This window comes from Danio rerio, chromosome 6 (assembly GCF_049306965.1).
Source record: "Danio rerio strain Tuebingen ecotype United States chromosome 6, GRCz12tu, whole genome shotgun sequence".
Classification (NCBI taxonomy): domain Eukaryota; kingdom Metazoa; phylum Chordata; class Actinopteri; order Cypriniformes; family Danionidae; genus Danio; species Danio rerio.
Window position 1 is genome coordinate 26,084,158 of NC_133181.1, and position 5,337 is coordinate 26,089,494.

Here is a 5,337-nt window from a genome sequence, read left to right on the forward strand (position 1 = left end):
TTTTACCTTCATTTTACAATCATTTTACAATCGTTTTACCATCATTTTACAATGGTTTTACAATGGTTTTACAATCGTTTTACAATGGTTTTACAATGGTTTTACAATGGTTTTACAACGGTTTTACTATCGTTTTACAATCGTTTTACAATCGTTTTACAATTGTTTTACCATCGTTTTACAATGGTTTCCCTGCTGAAAAATCCAGCTTAAACCAGCCTAGGCTGGTTGGCTGCTTTTAGAGGGGTTTTGGCTATTTGCAGGCTGGTTTCCAGCCATTTCCAGCTTAGTCTTAGCTGGTTAGACTGGAAAATAACCAGCTAAATGCAGCTAAAACCAGCTTGAACAACCTGGTTTAAGCTGGATATTGCTGGTTTTTGCTGGGCTCCCAGCCTGGCTAGGCTGGTCAAGCTGGTTTTAGCTGGTCATCTCCCAGCCTGACCAGCTAAGAACTGGCTGGAAACCAGCCTGGAAATGACCAAAACCCGTCTAAAACCAGCCTGGTCGACCAGCTAAAACCAGCCAACCAGCCTAGGCTGGTTTAAGCTGTTTTTTTCTGCAGGGTTCTCATCTGCCATTATATTTGCTTGTTGGTGTGAAATGAACTCTGGGAGAAAAAAATATTAATTCTCAAAACACTTCAAGCGAACCTTATTCTTATTGTTAAAGTAAGATATATGTAATATTTTCGCTGGTAAAGTGAAAAAAAAAACAAAAAAAACAATATTACTATTTTATCAATATCACGTTTGCACTGATTCGGTTCAGCACTCAAATGACACCGAATCGGATTGAACCGTTTGAAATAATTAACCAAGTTACTTTAGTTGTAGGTACTTATGTCACGTTATTCGACGCCAGACCGTGATTGTAGTGTTTGCGAGGTATTACATAACGTACAGTGAGTTTATCTTGAGTGAGTTTTTGACCATAGTAATGTTAAGTTACCTAAAAAAAAAACGTAACTTTTACTTGGTGTTGTTAACTGCATTCTCTATTTCAGCACAACACTGAGATGAAGGCAAAGTCACCATGAAAAGTTAAACGTTTAACGTTAAGGTAAGCTCTGGTCTTCATGTGGTTAAATTTGTTAACTGTAAGTTAACTCAGTTATTCAAACTAAACACACAATGAAACAAGTCTAAACTGTTTTATTAAATTGAGCTGATAATAAAATTCAGTTGATGTCTTTTAAGCTAACGTTAATATTAACATAATTCATATTAATTGTCTATTTCTCACTGGTTAATGAGCTTATTGTATAGTGTGTCATTAATTTTACATTTTATTTTTGGTGTTCAGGTGTAGGGAATGATTTGTATACAAATTTATTTGAACCCCATACAGATTGGTATGGTTGTACCATAGATTTAGATTATTAAATGTTAAGTCTTATTTTACTCTTATATTTATCTTTTTTTGCAGCTACAGCAATTGATGTTGAAAAACTGATGCTACCAATCTCTCCTCACTTGATTATTCAAGGTACTGTTGATGTCTTCCTCATTTTGATTAGATTTTGAATTGTCAAGTTGTTCACAGATTTGTTGTGAGGAGTTTCATGTACAACCTCTTTTTCTTCTTCCAGTAGCGACGCAGTGGCACAGTAGGTAGTGCTGTCACCTCACAGCAAGAAGGTCTCTGGTTCGAGCCTCGGCTGGGTTAGTTGGCTGAATACAATGGCATAATGATTCTGCTTGCTCACAGGAGGTACTTGATTTAGTTTTCCTCAAGCGATACATCAGTTTTTATGACAGTTCACCCAAAATGAAAATATAGGCATCTTTGGCATCCTCCACTTGTTTCAAAATAGTTAGATTTTTTTTTTGTTCCATTGAACACAAACTCATATATTTTTTTAAAGAAATTTGGTTCAAATATGGATGTCAATAGTTACCGGTTTCTAACATTCTTCAAAATATCTGCTTTAGTGTTCAACAGAAATTTAAATATTTTTAAAACACATGGAGTAATGGTGGCAGAAAAGTAAACTATCCTTTTAAATATTTTATTCTGAGACTTATTTATATGTGTCTTGTCTTTTGCCATATTGTCTTTCTAGCTCAGATTGTGATGGACCTGGAATGTGACACCAGTTACTCTTAAGTCAAGAACCAAATAAAGCACAGATGTGGAGGGATCTGCAAGTAAACTAACTGGAGGAAAGAAACCTTTAGGTAAAAACACCTGCTTTTTTAGATCTGAAGTATTTTATTTGGCATAGAGTATTATTTTTTTATTCTTATTTTATGTTATGTATATACTGAATATAAGTTATTTAAATTTCACAAATGATTGAATATATAATATCATCTAGATGTCTTATTTTTCATTGTCTTAAACAGGGGTGCTCAACCCTGTTCCTGGAGATTGACCTTTCTGCAGAGTTTAGCTCCAACCCTGATCAAACGCAATTAAACAAACTAAATAGTATCTGAAGGAGCACTTGGTAAATAAAGACAGGTGTTCTTGATCAAGGTTGCAGGTAAGCTCTGCAGAAAGGTAGATCTCCAGGAACAGGGTTGAGCACCCCTGATCTAAATGCTCGAAAATGCTGTTTCTGAGGCGAGGTTGGATGTAGTTCAGAAATAGATTCATTAGGATCAATGCTTAAAGTAAATATTTACTTCTCTCTGTAGACCAAACATGCTTAGTATGCCTCACATTTTAATAAATTATTTATTTTGGTTACTTTTACATCTATATATGGATAAGCAAGTATTTAATAAATAAAATTATTTTAAACCACTTGACTTAACCAAATGACTCTATTACCCTAGCTGCTGTAAAAAAACATGTAAAATAACAGATTTTTTTTTTACATACTACCTTGATGTCCAACAAAGGCTGCACAAGAGCTCATTTGATGGCACATATTCTGTCCTGTCTACATCTCTGACAACCTGGAAGTGCTTCGACATCAGTGAGTAATAAATCTTCATATAATTCAGGATTTCTGTAAGCCTATCTTTAATGTTAGTTTGTAATCAGCAGTGACTGTTTTAAAAAAATTGGTATTTAAATTATTCTTAACGTTTTACTGATGCTGTGCACAGTAACGTCATGATGATTTCATTTGAGAAAATGTCACTGGAGAGGTGTAATAATATTTATTTGTCTCACTGACATGCCATAACTGCATATTGAAATACAGTAATACGAATTGACCGCAAAATATTATCACAAACATTTCATGTAGACTGCTTGACTACTCTTCAGTTCTCTGCTCAACTTTAACACATTTGATCGTGTCGCTGAGCCTCTCGGCAGATTTTGCCAAAAATAAATGCTTAGTGATTACTTTGTTTTATGCGTACCAAATGTCAGAAACTTATCATTAGCATTATTTTAAAAAATCACCCTCGGCTTTCATGTTCTCTAACGTAATCTTGTCTGTAAGTTAGAAGTGAATTTTCACATGTTAAAAGCTTAAAAGTATTGATTAACATTAGTTACATTAAATTAGATTATTTTAGTTATTTATTTTTTAAATATGTAGCCTCTTAAGGTCAGAATGAACTGTGTTCACCCCTCTTAAATCCGTGGAAGCGCTAGTGTGGTCATGGAATCAGATATTCAAGCTATACAGAGTCAGACATTAAGTTAAGATGAGACTTTATTTTTTACATACCTGTGTGGACACTTGACTACTGTTGACTTGACTGATCTTTTCCCCATTAACGTTAGTGTAATTGTAAATAGACAACAATCTGTATTTTGCCAACAAAAACGATAAAAAAAAGTGTTTTATTTATGTAAAACAGCAGTGCGGTGTTTGGTTTCTAAATGAATGAAATAATTTGAGTCATGATTAGTTTTTGCTCCAGTGATTGATTTTGCTTGTCATTTTTGCAGGATCATCAGAAGTGCTGCTGCCCTTTTTTTACTGTCCCTTTTCCACAACATCATTTGAACTTCATCATTTCCTGTCTTGTAGCAGTATTTTCACCTGTTTTTAAAATTGTAATACTTTTTGATACATTAATTGTTGACTGGTTTTAATGATCAATTGTTCATTAGTGTTCTGTTGCTGTGTTATATTGAATAATTGCTACTATTTCAGTAGGGTTTACACAATAAACTTTTATTGTGAAGTTAAAGTTTTAGTTTCTTTATTTTTCTTGTATTTCTTGAACAGTTAAATAACATTTGTGCAATTTTTGAACATTTTTGCTCATTATAAAGTAGCACTATTAAATAAAATAAAATAACATTTAATAACTGTAAAATACTATACAGTAATAATGAAAGTAACATTAAAATACCGTACTTCTGTATGGTAAAAATGTACAGGAAAATACTGTTTTCAGTTTTGCAGTATGTGTATCACTACTGTAATTGGTGTTACAGTAAAAAAAGAAAACAGTAAAATGATGTATTACATTTTACAGTAAATGTAATACTAAAGTAATTAGTATTACAGTAATGTTACTGTTTTATGAAATAAAGCAGCTACTGGATAATTGTTGCCACTAACTTACTGTTAATTTAACAAGAAATCGTTTACAGTGTACATTTTTCCTTATTACCCTCATACTCTGGTTAGTTTCCAACACATAATGTCATTTTAATGACATTTAAGTGATATTCACCCAAAAGAGAAAACAAATTCTCAATATTTACTCACCCACATGTGGTTAAAAACCTTTATAAGTTTTTTTTTTTTTTTTTCTGTTAAACAAAAGGAAAATATTTTGAAGAAAGCTGAAAACCTGCACCATTGACATCCATAGCAGAACAAACCAATATGGAAGTTAATAGTTACAGGTTTCCAGCTTTCTTCAAAACATTTTCTTTTCTTGTTCTACAGAAGAAAGAATAAATAATGACAGAATTTTCATTTTTGAATTCTCTTTTTAAGGGTTCAGTTAGAGTTTCATATGATTGTTAAATCATATGTAAGAGATCATTGGAAATGGACCATGAATTATGAATTCTTCCCAGGAGTGTTGTGTTGAGGCATTGTTTAAATGTTGTATTTTAAGACATTTGTCAGATAAAATGCTCCTGTTACGCCGCAAAAAATAAATAAATAAATAAAATAAAAAAATATAAAATAAAATAAATAAATAAATAAATGCTTTTTCTACTTAAATCTTTTGTCGTTTCTTAAATCAAAAATCATTTTCTGGTCAAGCAAAAACACATATTTCAAGAAATAACAAGTCAAAATAAAGTGAGTTTTTCCTTAAAACAAGCAAAAAAATCTGCCAATTGGGTAAGCTAAATAATCTTGCTTTTCATTTTGACATAAAATTATTTAGCTTAGCCCAATGGTTATTTGGTTGTTTTAATAAAAACTGGCGTAATTTTGACACATTATTTTTTAAAATGAGA

General features: G+C 32.1%; 1 long non-coding RNA gene across 2 annotated transcripts; it reads left to right on the forward strand.

Annotated features, from left to right (window-relative positions):
- The first annotated feature begins 836 nt into the window (after positions 1–836).
- LOC137495880 (uncharacterized) lies at positions 837–5,013 on the forward strand. 2 transcript variants are annotated; one of them, XR_011015857.2, is made up of 7 exons: positions 837–884; positions 1,004–1,059; positions 1,426–1,485; positions 1,589–1,710; positions 2,063–2,177; positions 2,847–2,923; positions 3,856–5,013. It is a non-coding gene; the product is annotated as an uncharacterized lncRNA (long non-coding RNA). The 2 variants fall into 2 exon arrangements; XR_012408357.1 differs by lacking the exons at positions 2,847–2,923; positions 3,856–5,013 and having other exon boundaries at positions 1,592–1,710; positions 2,063–2,182.
- The last annotated feature ends 324 nt before the right edge of the window (positions 5,014–5,337 follow it).